The 17,681-nt window shown below is 45.1% G+C and overlaps 1 long non-coding RNA gene across 2 annotated transcripts; it reads right to left on the bottom strand.

The window, feature by feature from the left end:
- Positions 1-558: 558 nt before the first annotated feature.
- On the bottom strand, positions 559-17,475 carry LOC140259754 (uncharacterized). Of its 2 annotated transcripts, none has more exons than XR_011905440.1 (5): positions 17,385-17,475; positions 7,102-7,216; positions 3,093-3,211; positions 1,546-1,887; positions 559-1,040 (listed from the first exon to the last, which is right to left on the bottom strand). It is a non-coding gene; the product is annotated as an uncharacterized lncRNA (long non-coding RNA). The 2 variants fall into 2 exon arrangements; XR_011905439.1 differs by lacking the exon at positions 17,385-17,475 and adding an exon at positions 8,983-9,105.
- Between the last annotated feature and the right edge of the window lie 206 nt (positions 17,476-17,681).

Raw genomic sequence — 17,681 nt, 5'->3', positions numbered from 1 at the left:
AAATGTCAGTGAAATTTGGGTTATGGTTTCAGCTGCTGAGTTGGGTCACCAAAGGGAGCTCAGGAGGCTTCTAGGCCAAATGCTTGCTCAAAAGCTATGAGATGAGATGAGGTTACTTAAGGTTTCATCCAGCCTTGTCCTAAAAATTGCAAGGGTGAAGACTTTATAACCTCCCCAGGCAACCTCTTCCAATACTCAGCTGTCCCAGTGGTGAAAAAAAAAGCAAAGGAAGGGAGGTAGAAAGGTAATGCGGACAAGCTAAAACAGCCTTGTGTGAAGGGGGTCAAGAAGAAGAGGCAGAGCTGATTTCAGCTGTCTTTTGACACCTCTGTTCTGAGTAAGTCATCCCAGTTCCCATGTTGCCATCTAGGAACTGATTAACCTAGAGGTTTCCAAGGATTCCTGTGAGCTGCAGGTGAGTTTGGGAAGCCAATTCATTTTCTTGCATATGCAAGACACTGTTGGCATCCAAATCAAAGCAGCATGGATCGGTCCAGCTTCCTCAGGGTGCAACATCCAGAATCCTTCCATAGCACTCCAAGCACACATGTGAAGCTAATGCAGGGTGAGATCACTACAGGCAATAAAATACAATTTGTTGTGTAATTACAGCAAAGCATAGTGGCTTGTATACTTTAAAGGGCTCATTAATTTGAACTAGTCTCTTGTTTAGCTGTTACTTTTATGCAGCCTCACTCATCATGGAGCCAGACCCCAGCGCACCCCATTAACTCTGCACCGGCTGCCAAGCATCGCTCCTCCCAGCTCATGGGGACCAGCTGGCAAGGCAGCAACTGGAGATTAGGGCAGAACACGAGGTGTGAGCCAGTTGCTAATGTCACTTCTCTGTTTTGGCTCTTGCAAGGACAGATCAATCCAGGTAGCTTTGGGAGCGGTAAACTCGGTTTGTAAATGCAACTGCTCTGCTGACACCCTTTCTGCATTGTGCACCGAAGCTATCAAACAGGTGAGAAACACAAATATAAAGCTCGTTTGATGTAGCCCTCTTTCTTTTCCAGCTCATCTGTAGGAGAGGTTGTCTGGGCAGAGAGAAATTAGCACTGTTAGTTTCATGCATGCCAGGGTATATATATGCGTTCGAGAAATGCAACACAATTAATTAGCCTCAGAAAAAAAAAAAAAAGAAAAGAAAAAGCATTTGAAGTGTTTATTGCAGGATCAAGCTCCTGGTTTTATAAGCAGATGGGGAAATAAAGTGCTAGGAATGACATGGAGAAAACAGCTGCACTGGGACCAGAAGCCTAATTCATAATTCAGCAGACTAATCAGCGAACATCTTCTGCAGTTCCTCAGCTGTAATAGAAGAACGTGAGGAGGCAAACGATTAGGCTGCTTTAGTTCTTAAAGAGCTTGCTACCAATTAGCTTCCCTTCTCTGCTGCCTGCGTACAGAACTAACGATGTGGCCCATGTTATTGAAGAGACAGAGAAAAGTAGGTCAGCCTAAAATAATTGTCTTAACGATAAACACACTGAGGCACAATTTCAATACGGCTCGCTGAGAATTAATTAGAAGAATAAAGACCTGTTCACACCCGCTTTTCTGATCACTCGGATTCTCCTGCATGAAGAGAAGAGGCTGATGTTTGCTGCTGATGCTGTCGGGGCTGGGATTGCCTTTTTCTAATGACTGCAGAGCCAGCCGTGGTGGGGGATCATCTCTGCACAGATCCGTGTTCAGGCCATGGCTTTGAATCCTGACTGCCTTGTGCCCATTGCAGACACCTGGAAATGGCAGCTCCTCATTATAGGGGACAGCGTTGTGGCACCTGCCTGTCTGTGCTGATGGAGGAGGAGACAACCAGCCATTAGATGCCCATGGTGGGGTGAATAGTAGGGAGCCGAGTGCTCAAGGGGAAAGTGAGCCCTAGAATAGAACCATAGAATCATTAAAGTTGGAAAAGACCTTGAAGACCATCCAGTCCAATCATCAGCCCATCCCCATCATGCCCACTAACCATGTCCCAAGCATGGATTTATCCCTTGATCCCCCCAACCCTGTTACAGGCTTGCATATAACCCATACACCATGTTCTCCTATGGAGGGGAAGCCAGACCTTCTCAAGGAATCACTTTCTAAAAGCCTTCTCAGAGCACAAACCTCTGATTAAAAGGAAGGAAAGTCATTTTCCACGTCTCCTTTCAAGAACTGTATTACTGAGTCTTTCAATAATTACTGAGCTAATCTGAGCTAATCTGACATTCACGATCCTCTCTAACTGACGGACTTGACTTCAGTCATTCATTCAGTGCCATATAGAATCTGATTAATAAGACGTTACTTAGTGGAACAGAGTTCCTTTTCTTCCCCAAGGACATTATAATTTTAGGAATAATTTAAATAATACAAAGGATAGCAGGTAATTGGCAGGAGATCTTGTGCCTCTTTGAATTCACAGGCATTCTAGACACCAGAAGAGGTCTTTCCCAATCATTTGATGTCATTGAGGAGAGGCAGCAAGGAAGGAGCAGGAATGAAGCAGGCAGGAGCCAGCACTGAACACAGACCCAGGTCTGTACAGTCAGAAATATATGAACGGTTCATAGAATCACTAAAGGTGGAAAAGACCACTAAGACCATCCAGTCCAACCATCAGCCCATCACCACCATTCCCACTAACCATGTCACTCAGTGCCACAGAGCTTCTCTCTGTTCCTCCCAGTGATCACCACCAGTCCAGTCCCCAAAGAGGGATGGAAGTGATCCACATGTGCTGATGAGGCTATTTCCACATCACACTGAAGTGCCCAACATCCTCCATGGATTTTCACCCTTGAGCAGCAGATCTTGTGCAGGACCAAACCCTTCTAACTGCCTTTTCCACTGAGATCCACACAACCCATGGCTGCTATTGTGGGGCAGGGAATCTCTACTTTCTTCTGTCCATTCCAATCCAAACCCACACACTTTCCAAGACGTTATGTACAATTTGAAGTGCCAAGAGGATACGGCAAAGAATACAAAAGCAACATTAACATACATGCATGTAAATATATCTTTTTAATTGGACCCAAGCATAGAGAAGAGCAGGTAACAGAAGAGGAATGAAAATATTGAAACACTGACAGTACCATCTTACTTCTTTGTTACAGCTGTGCTGGTGGCTGCTTGTCGTGGTGAAGCTGAGCTCAGTGTCTCCATGCTGACAGCCTGCACAGTGTAATCCTTCTGAGCCTCCAGTTCCTGCTATCTTTTACAAAGAGAATATTAATGTTCCTTCTGCCATGCCAGATACAGGGCTGTAGACCTCATGCAGTTCATTAGAATTATCCCAATAGATCTGAAATTAATTTGATGTCTGCAAGTGTGATTTGTTTCATGGACATTTGTGGGTTAATTAATATCTGGCTGACTTTCACGGAGCCCTGTGCGCTATACATGTGAATTTAAACATTAAAGGAAAGGTATTACCACAAAACAAACGCATGCTAAGAATGCCACGTATATTACCCTACTTATAGTGGTTTTGGCTCCCACAGTCAGTGCTGTGTGCCACAGCTCTTTGCAACATAGAATCATTAAGGTTGGAAAAACATGTAAGATCACCAAGTCCAACCATCAGCCCATCCTCACCATGCCCACTGACCCATGTCACTCGGTGCCACGAGCATCCACACAAAGCCCCAACCCTGCACCTCATGTCCAACAGGAACCAGTGCAGAGTGGCCATCTCAGTGCCCCCAGTACCCCATGGTGTTGATGTCCACAGCCTCCCCCCCTTCAGCAACCTCCTTCTGCCTCCCTGAACCCATCCCAGCCTCCTGGTGCCTACATCTGAGACCATGAGTGGCTGAAAGAACACCTCCTGTCAAAAGGCTTTTTGGGTGTAGGATGAGGGGGGTTAATTAAAGAAACTAAATCAGAACTTTGGAGATCTTGGGGTTTTAGAACTTGAGAACTTCATCAAATCAAACGTTTTTATTACTCAGAACAACATAAAAATGAAGAAAAAGCAACAGAAATTAAGCTAATGAAAAGCTGAGTAACGTAATTGAGGAAATATTTCTCAGTAAACTCTGGTGTGATGTTATCTGCCAAACCTTTTTTCTCCAAAACTCTCACCCACTGCTTTTGCATTCCCTTTGCCACCTGCTCCCCAAGGTATCCTGCAGCCTTGCTGAGCTGCCTAGACCCATCTCTGCCGCTGCAATCCACAATTCCAGCTGGTTTCTTTTCAGCTAGCTCTTACTATATTAATTACCAAGGAGGATTAGGAAACGTGGCCTCTAATGCCTTCAAAGCCATAAAACAAACAAGCAGAGCTCAGGGTTAAATTCCATGTATATTTAACCTGTCCCAGTGTCTAGGAGGACTTACCAGGCAGCGGATGCACCTGCAGGATTGCCAACAAGCATGGAGGATCCCATGTTGCTATTGAGGTAACCTTTGTATCATACAAGGACGAATCCAAACACATGCTGGTAGTTTCCCAGTCCTCAGAATGACTGTATTAGCGTTCCAGAAAGACACCACCCTCCATCGCCATTAGCATCCACAAGCAGGGCCAGTCTTCCCTTACTTTATTAACCAGTTCTTTCCTGGCAATGGTTTCTTTAGAAATTGAGCCATGTCATGTCTGTGCTACCACCATATGTCTTTCAGATGTTAGACAAGGAGACTTAATGTGTAAGTCCTTCTGCAGCTGAGGAGTGCTTCCTAAAGAGCACAAACTACTTTGAGAACCACAGCTGTGACTCCCTGCTGCTCCATCCCTCACGCGGCAGCACCAAGAGCTCCAACTTTCCTAGTCTGACTTTCAAAAACACAGAAGGGCACTGATTCCAGTGCTGTGCCTGCTTTGATCCACATAGCAAGTGCCATCTGTGATATTTGTGGGGCACTGCCCACAGCAGCTATTTGCCCAGACCTGGTTGCACTGCTCTTCCCCTGCAGCTGCTATGGGAAGAACTGGGGAGAGCTGGGCCATGACTGATCTCAGGTTGAGGTTTGTCTGATTGTGCCCTAAACAGCTTCTGCTAATGTTATTTTTGTGATAGCCCAGCTGATGTTACGGCATTTGGACTTGCCGGCAACTGCTATAGCTTATGTTTGGTGGCAAAGACCAAACATCTAGCATTTGCAGATATATTTCCCTGCCCCACTGGGGAGCCTTTTCCATGGTACCAGTGACCGGTCCAACTCAATGGTTGATTTTATTCACTTTTGCAGAATTTGCAGATGCTGATCTTGGCAGGGGCTGTTAGAGGGATGCTCCTACCCTGGCCTAACTGCATATAAATGTGCAAAGACCTGAAGCAGAGAGGAAAGAAAGAGGTGAAAATACTGATAAGCCACCTTGTACTATAACGATACATTATAATGAGAGGTAGGGAAAGCTATTGCTATTGTATGACATAGGCAACAAGTTGATTAATGCAACAGATACCGACAGCTGTGGCATACTGGAGGAGGAAACTATTTCCCTGCTCACTAAGAAGCAACCAACACAGCATACTGTTGCCTTAATAATTAATTAATATCATCAGCATGCCAGGAGAAGGAAGAAAACTCATCTGCTGTCAGGTTGTTAGCTCCCCATATCTTTCAGTACAAAGTAAAGGAACAGTTTCAAGAAAATAAAAAGAGGAAGGCTCACCGCACAAAATTACAGCGTATGTCAGGCTGGAGGGACCTGTATAGACTATTTCCTTAGTGATTCTGTGATTCTCCTTAATGACTTCATGATCCTGTTCAGGTTGGATATCAGGAAACACAGGCAGCCCAGGGGGGTGGTGGGGTCACTGTCCCTGGAGGTGTTCCAGGCTCATAGAGATGTGGAATAGAGGGATGAGGTCAGTTGGGCACGGTGGGGATGGGACTGGGGTTGGTCTTGGTTGATCTTAGAGGTTTTCTCCAACCATAATGTTCATATGATTCTATGATTCTATCATTTGATTCAACCTCCTTGCTCAAGCAGGTTGGTCAGGAGCCTCAGACTGTGCCCTGTTGGACTTCGACTGTCACCAGTATTTCCCATCACTCATCTCATCCTGCTTTCCAAGGTGCTTCCCATCAGCTCATTGTGCTGGAAGCAGCGGAGCAGATCCAAAATGATCAAAAACAAATTAAGGATTCCTGGCAATGATCTCACAGGAAGGCACAAAAAACTTTAAGCAATTATGTTGTTACAGCTTATTGGGTATGTATTAGTTTAAAACTGATTATTAAACCCCATAGAAGTTACTTAAAATAATTATTCTCATTTGCAGAGACAAGCTTGAAATAACAATTCTGACTTATTCTGACTTACAGAATAGCATTAGCTATAAAGCAAATGCTCACCAACCCTGGGACTATAGAAGTACACATTGCTGCTGTCCCAGCAGAATGATGCGGTGAGGTCTGGACCCCAAAATCCCAACACATTGAGCCCAAAGGCTGCAGGTGGGACACTCCCCACGCAGAGCTGTAGGGCTGCTGCTGGGCACTGCGACTAAGGTTGGACGTTCATGTTGTCTCCACCTCCATGGGATGGTCAGCTACAACCTGAGCCCTATCCTCAGAGCTCTTCTGTCCCAGAGTCCCACAGAGCAGGCTGATGAGTCCCCCAGGGGACTCTTTTCTGCTCAACCCCTATCCCCCCCTCCTGGGTTTTCTGCAGAACAATTATTCAACAGGAACATGGAAAAAGCAAACACACTTCTGGCTTGAATTTCAATAGATGGAGGAATCTCTATTAGCAGAAACAGTGCAGCATTGAGAATAGGGACTCAGCAAAACCATTCCCTCTGCTGCTGATTTATCTTCTTTGCACACATGCAAACAAAACGCCCATGCTCAACCTGCTTTGCAGCACAGGGTGCAGGCAGGATGGGAAGGAGGTCACACTCACTATTCCAAATTGGTTTATGTATCTTGCTAAATCAGATTACAGGCGTCAGACAAGAGATTTAAAATAAATTGAATATCAAAAATTTAAATGCATCTTATGAAACTTCCAGCTCCTACATGAACACAGCTTTCAAAATAATGAAGGGATGTTAAATATGCATCTTGGGATATTTCTGCCAGCTATAACCTTTAACAGCACTCTGCACCGTACTGAGAAAGTGAACTCATGCATAATCTCTGTGCACGTACCTGCTATCCTAAGTGCCACGAGTATTGCTGATTCATGTTCGGCCAAGTGCCCCTTTCTCCATGCCTGGGAAGCTGCCCAGTGAGACCCATCAAAAGCTGTGTGCCTCCAAGCTTTCTGAAAGAGGAAACCCCCAAAACAATGATTATGTCCAAGAGAATCCCAAGGGCTGCCCGCCAGTCTTTGCACTTACAGCATAAAAGCTCTGGGCCTATTTCTGGGGTTTTACAGCTCATTGTTTTATGCTTAATAAAAGTGGGGGAGGTGTTTTGAAAAATATATTAAAAAAAAAATACACCTGTGAGCCAGCTTAGGGGGATGGCTTCGCTGTGTTTATTGTGATTAAACAGTAAAAAGGCAGATGGTAACACAAAAAGAATGTTCGCTATCACTTCAAGAAGTCTCTCAACACCTTCATGGCAAGATGTCAACAACTCTCGTGCTGGAGAAGTAATGGGGAAAATCATTCAAGAAAAGACCTTCATTGAGACACAGCAGCTCTCATGAGACCCCACAGACTCACTGCAGGGGCAGAAGACCAACACAACATCATTCTAAATACTGGAAGAAAATCAAAGCTGGGCTGACTGTCAGATCAGAAAGTCAAAAGAAGGAATGTCAGTATGAAAATGAGGGTTTGCTTATAACCAATGGAAGAAACAGGAACATCCAGAGGAAAGCACATCCTGCCCATTGGTGGCCCCTACAAAGCATCAATTCCTTCCCTTTGGCCATAAGAAAAGTCAGAGAGAGCATTTCACCCACAAATTATCTGCACTGAAGAATGAAAAATGTGGTGAGCTGACTCACACTCCTATGCTTCAGCCTGTGCTGCGGTATTTGACAGCACTGCCCAACATTTTCATCTGAAGACTATCACCAAGCGGAATTAATGATGTCCCTACAGCTCTGGGGAGTTCTTTTATCAATAATTCACACAGAGATGTGCCATTTAACGGAGGTGTTTCTAATACGTTCCACCACAATTATTCTCAGCATGAAATAACAAAGGACAGAAATTAGAATTAAGTAATGTTGACAATGGTTGCATCCAGTGAGATAGTGAATGAGGACTGATGAGTAAATTCATTATAAAACCTGGCTGCTTGGTTACAAGACTTAACCAACATTTTAAATGCGCTAAAAGCAAAGTGAGAATGACACAGCCAGAACCAAGATGGCTCAGTGTCAGTCTGTGTTGGAGGAGAGTGACCCGAGGGCACCAGAGGGATGGTGGAAACCAAACACAGTTCAACAAAGAGCAAGATAGAGATCAAAGAGAGGGAACATTAAGTATTTTCTCTGGCATCAGAACAATGATGCTGCCACTGGTGCATAAATCTACTCCTAAGTCCCAGGCTCACAAAGGCTGTTGACCCATTGGAAGGAGACCAGAAAACCATGGCAAAAAATAACTAGAAGTTGGAAAATCTTTACATAAGAAGTTCAGAATGGTCAGTGTATCTCTGGTTGATGCGATCTTCAAAGGATCACATCGGTTCGAGACAGTAGGGACCAACTGGAGGAGGAAGAACAGGCCAGGTTGTCCCTCTCTGCAGGCAGATACCCAAACTTGCTGGGGCATCGTGCTGAAAGCATGTGGTGCAATCACTTTGCTTCCATTCCAGCATAATTCCCAAAGGTGTTTTGAACAAGGGAATGACAGTCTTGCAATCAGGGAAGAAAGAAAAACAGATGGACTAAAAGCCAAACCTTCTCAAGAGCGAGTGAACGGTACAACGGATGTACCTGAGATATACTCCTAAGCTTCAGATCACCATTTGAAAAGGAACAATTTCAAAGAAAGAAAAACACAATTAATTCATTTTTCTTCCTTGAAAGATCTTCATTTTTTACTCTAACGCTTTGATCTGGATGCCTACCTGCACAGCCTGCTGTAGGGAGCCTGCTTTGCAGGGTGGTTGGACTTGATGGTCTCTAGAAGGTCCCTTCCAACATTCTGTGATCTTCATGGTAGAGAGGATTCTGTCTGCAGGAAGATTTTGGTCTCTGCCTTCAAGTTCCTGAAAATCCAAACAGCAAATACACAGTCTGAGTCATATCCCTGGGATATTAACAGGGACACTTAGACGTTGCAACCTAACGCCCAAACCATAGCTGGTTAAAAGATGCCATAGCAGTCCAAGAAAAGAGTCTTTGTAATGAGCCATTAAGCCCAACGACTGCTGTTCACTAAAGCCTGTGAAAGGCTATTTCTAATGATATTGACATTATTCTGCCCGCATCTCAGTCTGCATGTTTTCTATTAAGATTATTTATGCGTACCTTAAAGAAAGGCCTCACAGCCCCTATTTGCCATTCCATGACGGCTGCATTAACTTTATCTAATGGGACATTTTAGCTATTAAACATGGAACAATTCCAGTTTAAGCATACTTCAGAAAGTTAGACGTTAATTACAGCAACAATCTTAGGAGAATTAGAGACAACTAATTAATGGGGCTGCCTCATTGTTTGTCAGAAGTGATTTCTTCTGATAGGAAATGGAGCCTAAGACCAGCTTTGCAAATGCAAAATAATCACGGATCAGAAAACACATCCTTCCAGAAAATTTGGCAATAATTTCTGCTGGGAATAAAAGCTACTCAGAAAGGCGCCTCCGAGCTGTGCTGCGTTCTGATCCCTGTATCTAATCCCACTTCTCACTCCTCATTAAACTTGTCCACTTTCCCACACAAAGCAGGGCTTTTTGTTGGTTGGTTGTTAGCTATAGTTGCACGGTTGGTTGTGGTGATGTTATATATTGGACTCCAGACTACTTTATTTTGCAATTCTGGTCTTTAATTTTGGAATTCGGAGGGTTTTGGTGGGAAACATACACACATATTTGGGAGAAAGAAAGAAAAAAAAAGAAGAAAGGCACCAAAAGAAATGTATCCTAAAAACAATGAGATGGTCTGAGAGATGCTCCTACATCTACACTTCTGACCTCCAAGCCATAAGGGAGGTGCAGGGCTCAAGAAGAAATAGCAACAGCAAGCAGATTCTTCCCTTCTGCTCAGATCCAACAGAGCCTTTTCCCCCACATTGCCATAAATATCCCTTCCACCCCTCCCTCACCCTCCGATTTATCAACTCCCAGTCCTATGTGACAGTGAGTATGACGCATAGCCCAGATCCAGAGCCCATATATCAGTAAGCATCAAGCCAAAGAATTCAGGAAGGGTTTCCTGGAGTAATTTGAGAGTTCGAACTCTTTTAGCACACGAAGAAAAAACTCCATTTGTTGTTTTCATTTGATGTCTCCCAAAAACAGAGGAGAGCCACTGGACTGCCATTACAATCCTCTTCCATCCAGCCAGGAGATTGCTGCCTGGCACAGACAGACAGACAGCTGTGTTACAGATCTGAGCAGCCATAGAGCACTGGGTTGCGCAGAGATTATTCTAATCCTTTCATTAGCTTAAATCCTGCTTTTCTCCAGCATAGCTGATACTGTTACCAGGAGAAAGGAGTCAGTGGTGCAGGAGCACTCTCATCCCTTTCTGCCAAGGAGATGGAGCTGGGAATAATCCCCTTTGTTGAATGTGGATGAATGGCACATGATTGGCACCGTTGGCCTTTCTGTTAATCACACCAGAGTGGATGGAGATGCTCCGTGCACACACAGCAGCTTTGGAAAGGAGGAGCAAAAGTCTCAGAAGACATTTCTTAATTAGGAAGGTTTCATTTCTACAGATTAACATTTTTATTATACCCATTAATCATCCCTTCCCGTGTCCTACCAGCACTCAGCTATGCAGGAACATGGAGCATCATCCCTCCATTGCAGGGTGGTGATCATCTCTTGGAGTCTTCCAGGAGCTGCCAGCTCCCACCTGAGCTGAGAGGTCTCCCTGTTACCTGTGTGCTGCTGTCCTGAGACCAACCCATAGCCCAGTGGAATAACAGGCACTGAAACCCAGGGAAGGACAGAGTGGCCACAGTGAAAACAAATATAACTGCCTGGCATTCAGCCATAGGTCATACGGGATGAGGATTACTCCTTATGTTGATAGTCCTGACAACATAGGCAAGGGTTTAAATGCCCCCGTTGGCTCAGATAGATTCTGAGGTACAAGAATATGCTAAAAATTACTCCTGGCCCAATGACTCCAACCCCTGTATCTAATCCCAATAGTTCAGCTCTGTCACAGTGAGTCAGGATCACCGCATGCCCTTGGTGCTTCTCCCTACCCAGATGGCTGCTCCTTGGCAGTGACCCTATATCGAGGACCCAGCGTGAGCACAAAGCATTCAAATACAAGCAAATCATTGCCCTGCTGTATTTTTCTTGCTAAATTGGATCTGTCCTGTCAGAAAAGCAATATGGTGGCCTTTGCACAGCCACCAACATGAAAGAAAAACTCACGTTCTTACACAGTGCCCTGCTTTCTGATCCAAAGAATGGAGAGGATCCACAGAGTGCTGCAGTGCACCATCCCCAAAAGACACACTTGGTCAAAGGAAGGGAGCACCTGGGCATGCAGCAGGGAGGCATTCTGAGAAGCTGAAGCAGAGCAGGGGGACCTGGAAGCACAGAGCTAAAGACAGTCATGAGTCAGGATTTGTTAGAGTGATGTTTCCTCTGGGCATGGAAAGAGAAGATTATGGCAGGATTTACAGTCATGTGCAGTACGGAATCTGCCATCCATCACACTGATGTCTCTAAGAGGGTTCCCATAATTAGAGATCTCATTTTGGAGCTTCATGCCCATCCAATTTCTGACAGAGCATTTATATGGCCCTCCCGCTCCTCAACTCCAACTGAACACATGATTTTTCTTCATCTATGACTACCAGCAAGACGTGCTTGCTGGAAGCTGTTGGCCAGCAGCCAGCAGTCGTACCAGTAGTGGCTGCTTTTCAGAGCTCCATGAGTTAAGAGGTTTGTGAATACCTAAGGCCCATTCAGGAGGATGCATGATACTCACTTCCCTCACTGTCTCCCCAGTTCTGCAGAACTGAATTGGATTCAGCCTTGAGCTGCTTCCCAGCAGCAGTCCAACTCATGGCCCTAGCACTAACCAACAAATATCCATTGCACATCCACCACCCCACTGCAATGGATGTGCATCAAAGCCATCAATGCTGCCAGCAGCTTTTCTCCCATCTCACCCATGGGGCAATGAGCAGTTGTACTCCCTCCAAGCAAGTGTTCTTGGTTGCATCTCTTTTGCCCCAGACATATTACATGATTTCAATCCGCATTGCACAAGGTTCTTTGTGTCTTTTAGGACCTTGGTGGAGTTCAGAAAGTATCCAAAGACCCCGAACAAGTCACATGGAAAGGCAAATGCTCATAGAAAAACAAAATAAAATCATGCTGTGTGCTGTGGTCACATAAGGGTGTTCATCTGCCACAGTGACTTCCTTTCTCTGTGCCACAAAGCCAGATCTAAAAGGCACCACAGCTGAACCGATGGCATCAGAATGGCATAACTTAAAAGCAAATGCATTTCTGATCCATCTCACTGTGGATGGCCATCTGCAGCCTAGAAAGAAGCCCACAATTTTCCCTGAGACCCAGGTGCCTCATTACTAGGTTTTTTTTCCCCCCAAAAGAGCCAAGTTCCCACTCTCAATTGCTCTGTCTTTCATGAATAGGCACAAAGAAAGAGCAGCTTGGAGGAAATGAGCCCTAGCTGGCCTTGGGCATCCCCACAGCAGGGAGGTCTTTTCCAGAGCTCATCGATTTGCTGGAGGTTACTGTCAGAGATATCAAACCCTGCTCAGCACAGGGAGCAGGAATGAGATGTGGAATGAGATGCCTGGTTACCTTATAGGCTTCCAAAGACAGATGACTACTAACCATTAACCCCATTTCCCCACTAAGCAGAGAAGTGAGAACACCAGGTCCTCTGTAACTCAGGCAATGATGACTTTGTGAGACCAACTGTTCTGCAGAATGAAGTCCCATCACAGAGCTCGGGGCCGGCATGAGTGCTGCCAGGAGATAATCAAATTGTACTCAAGCAGTTGCAATAACAGAGAAGATAAATGGGTGGGAGTTAGGAGGGAAGCAGCAAAAATGAATAGGGACTGCAAGACCCAATAGATTAAACAAGATAAAAAGCAATAAATATGTACATTTCTAGCAAACCATGATTAATGGGAAACAGAGGATGTTGAAAGGAGTGGTTTATCAGAGCCAGAAGGAGGAGCTGAGAGTAACAGAGCTTGTGAGAGAGTACAACAGCCCTGCGTTGTCTGGATGAGAGATCAGGAGTTGGGTTTTATAACGGCTCCATCCAGGGGAGTGCAGGAAACTGCTTGGGGTGTTCACAGAGTGTGGCCCCCCAAGCTCTAAGCTCATTCACCCTGAGAAAATGTAGGGATGGGGAGGGGCAAACTGCACGTGCACACAGGAGGAGGACCTGATGGCCAGGTGAGCTCTAGCTCAGAGGCTGCAGGGATCCAACCTGTTAGCTTATGGCAAAGGGAAGGACGAGGAAGGTCCCACAAGAAGGCTTTGTTTCTTCTTTCACTATGCTGTGTGCAGTGATGAGAACAATCAGTACCCGTGAGATATGTGACAGCAGAGAACAGCCCCGGCCCTAGCAAGATGACACTTCATGTGCTGGGCACAAAGGTAGTGGGCAGAGAAGGGAACTATGTCCCATCTCAGCACCACCTCACCATAATGGATGTTATTTCCAACCAAGACTGGCTAACCTCCACTGCTGGCTTCACTAAGATGTTGTGGCCAAGTTACAGTGCTTGGGTGGAGTTGCAGTAGAGACCACCAGTGCTGCTGCAGACACGGGGTGAGGCTGTTCATGCCCTGTGATGGTACCAACAACCTGTGGCATGAGCCTTACCTCTTATTCCTGGGAGCATAGCGAGCCTTCTCTGTGCCACTGTAATCTATTTGCAACACTCTACAGCCTTGTAATAATCCCATCTAGGCTGTGCTCTTAATTAAATCAATTTTGCTAAGTAATTGAATTAAAAGAGCCATTTATAGCGAGTCTGGATGTTTCAGGTCTTTGTGCAGCCTTTTGAGAGAGCAAAGCTTCAGCGCCTTCAGGCAGGACCTGACTGTGACAGGGATATCCCTGAAGCCCCACAGAGCAGGAAGGCTCTTGTTGTGCCCTTTGTACCATGCTCCAGCACAGCAGCCTCCTGATAGACCAATTGGGCTTTGATAGGTGGGATTCAGCAGGAATACAGAGTGTTTTTCCCCACACAAAACAGAGACCGAAGTGAGCCAGCATACTTGAGAACTGAAAAATCTCCCTGACAGCCCAACTCCAGCAAGAGACGGAGAGATTAGAGCTGGCTTTATCCTTTGGGATTATCCCTGCTTGTGTTTCTTTCATTTACTCACTGTTACAGATAGGTGCTCTGAACATCTACATAAATAAGTGATTCAATTGCATAAATTCTCCATCAGATTTAATTCTCACATATTAAAGAATTACATTGTATTACTATTTGTGCTTGCATCTCATTAAATAGATCTGCAGAAGACTTTTCTCTTCTCTCAGTTTTACATTTAAGATGTGTGTTAGCAACACAAAACAATGAATTAAGCACTAATGAGAAAGAAAACCCTGTGGAAACCAAGTGCCCAAATCACTGTTTGGTATACATGCTTGGGGTGGACCTTTGTCTGTGCTTTCCTCCATGGCAAAGGCACAACTCAGCAGTCTCCCTCTGTTCTTTGCCTGCACTGACCATGGACATGGCCATGCCCTCCTTCCTGCCCTGTATTATCTGATGGATTCTCACTGTCTCACAGATTAGGAAAACACTTTCACAATGTTGTATCAAAAGCAGAGAATTGCCTCGATCTCAGGATTCATTAAGCAATGTGTTTATGATGCTGGTCCATGTGGCAGAGGCTCATGGCTGCACAAATACAGCTGGAAGGCATCCGTTCTTTTTTTTAAAGGCTGGTTGGCAAATGTTCACATTAGAATAAAGTCATGCTCCTGTGGGGATCACAGTGGATCCCAAGCTGGTAGGGACACATGATGACCCACGAGCCCAACTGCTGGCTCCACACAACACCACCCAAATCCTATGTTATGCCCACTGTTCTGGAGAGCTGTGCCAGTGCTTGACCACCCTTTGATGCAGAACCTTTCCCTAACATCCAAGCTAAACAACAGAATTTGGTGCAATTCTATTCACAGGTGCTATCATATTTAGATAATGGATATTCAGTCTCCTTTTGCTTGCCATGTTGGTTTCACAGCCCCATGCATCGCTTGCCTACACCAGCAGGATAAGAGGACATTTCCTGCTTCCTTTCCTTGCAAACAAACATTTCCCACTTCTGCAAACCCCCATCTCCTGGGACACTTGAGAGAACTGTAAGGACAGACCACACCATCTAGCCCTGCTCTAAGTTAATCCATAGAAGTAAAAGCAAGAGAGCACTGCAGCAGCTCTTGGGTAGGGAGAGACCATTTGGATCGTCTCTAAGAAAAAGTGACCTGTTCCTGGGTGAAATAGTAGGACACAGTACAACTTCATAGAATAGTTTGAGTTGGAAGGGTCCCTAAAAGGCCATCTGGTTCTTCTGCCTTGCAATGAGCAGGGATATCCACAGCTCCACCAGAGCCCCCATCCCCTGACCTTGGGCGTTTCTAAGGACAGGGCATCCACCACCTCTCAGGGCAACGTATGCCATGCCTCACTACCCTCATTGTAAAAAACCTTTTTCATTATACCCAGTCTAAATCTCCCCTCTTTCAGTTTGAAGTCGTTTCCCTTTGTCCTGTCAGCAGGTCCCATGAGGATCGTGCTCCCTCTTTCCAGACCAAAGCACCCAAACTTGCCTTCTCACTCACTGCCCTCCCATTGAGCACCTCACCAGCATGCTGATTTGTTGGCTTTTCTCCCTACTGACAGCAGCCAAAGATCCCATGTTTTAGACACAGCACTGCAATGTTTGCTAAGCACAGGTTGCATTTCCCATCAAACCACCTGGGATCTTCCCCACAGCTCCCTCTTGTTAATTGTTTGGGTTTCCTAATGCAGTCCTAGGTCACTGGTAAATCCCCAGGTAAAGTAAGAATTCACATCTTCAGCAGCACGATTAGCTGGCTTTACACCCAGAGAGACCTCTGGGCACTCATTAAATCTCTATTTGCTTTATACTGAAGGTATTTTACAAGTCTCCAAGTTCCTGAGTTCACTGCCATGGCTTAAAGAGTTTTCCTTAACCGTATGCAGAAATCCATCAGTGTCTCAGATTTGCTTCTGAGTTTGTTTTGCACTGAGATCAGGAAGCATCCAGCCTCACTGCTATGCCTGCTATGTCATAAAACTACAGGTATATAATTTTTATGGCCTTATTGAAAAAAATATATGGATTCCTGTTATTTTCTGCATTCTGAATTTACCAGTGGAACAATGGCATTCCATTCGGGTCCGAATGAGAGCCCTTGTACTAGCATAAAAATCGAGCTTAATAAGAATAATTTTGTTTGTTATTTGGGCCCTAGAAGATTTATGACGCCCTTAACTATTCACATGGCTGCTTTTAAGTGGTCAGGTGGTTGGGATGCTGTGATAAGTAAATGCATTGTTGTCAGACAGCCACCATAATTGGGTTTAGAAACAAAGACTTCTGGCTGCTGGAATATTTACCAGCAAGTGGTGACATTTCCAACAGATCAGGCAAAGCTGCTGACTCGAAAAAGCTTATTTTTGTGACTATCAGCAACATGACCTCCCTGGTTTGAAAGGAAAAATAAGTGATTGTTCTGCTTCGAGCTGACAAGAAGGTTTCACATTCTTTCTCATACTTGCAGCATAGCTCTAATTCAACTTGGTAACAGAAACTGCACTTAGAGGGCTGTATTTCTGTGCTCCCCATGCATTCAAACTCAGGTCAGGAGAGTTTGGGTTTAGAGAATGTATTGTTATGATTAGCTGCTGAATGCAGAATTACAGTGGCCCAGGCAGCATCAGAATTCCCACTTCTCCTTGTTATGAGAAAGGAGATATCTGATCCATTATCACATTTTCAAGTGGCATACTTCTTGTGTACGAACACATGCAGTTCCTGGGTATGAATAATCAGTCTTACCTACTTTGCTGAGAGCCATTAATGCCCTCAATGCTGAAAAAGTCGTATTTGTACTCACCTTCCTGACAGTGTGTCCAGAGATTTCCAGAGCCAGAAATGGGAGATAAGCTAATGAAATGATCGTGAGCCCATCTAGCAATTGGACAGACCAATACAATGGGAAAGGCATTACAACAAAGGTGCAGAAACAAAAAGACTGACACAAAATGTGCTACAAAGGAAGGGAAGAAGATTGCTCACCTGTATCAGAAGGTTCCAGGTTCACAGGAGAAAACTTCACCAAGGAGGGATCTCCAGGAAGGAATCCTTCCCCAGTGGCAGTCAGCCCTTCAATGAGGTCTAAGAGGTTCAGCCAGGCTCCAGCCCTTCCTATCACGTGGCTGAATTGCCTTCACCTGTGCTCCCAGGGCTGACCGGGTCCTTTCCCCAGGTGCTCCATCAGTGCTTCAGGCCATTCAGCAGTTCCCATACATGTTTTGCTGTTGCCATTTCAAGGGTGCATTTCTGAGCTGCCATGTAACATCATAATTTCTGGAC

The sequence above is a fragment of the Excalfactoria chinensis genome, chromosome 16 (genome assembly GCF_039878825.1).
Source record: "Excalfactoria chinensis isolate bCotChi1 chromosome 16, bCotChi1.hap2, whole genome shotgun sequence".
Classification (NCBI taxonomy): domain Eukaryota; kingdom Metazoa; phylum Chordata; class Aves; order Galliformes; family Phasianidae; genus Excalfactoria; species Excalfactoria chinensis.
This window is presented reverse-complemented; position numbering and strand designations above follow the sequence as displayed.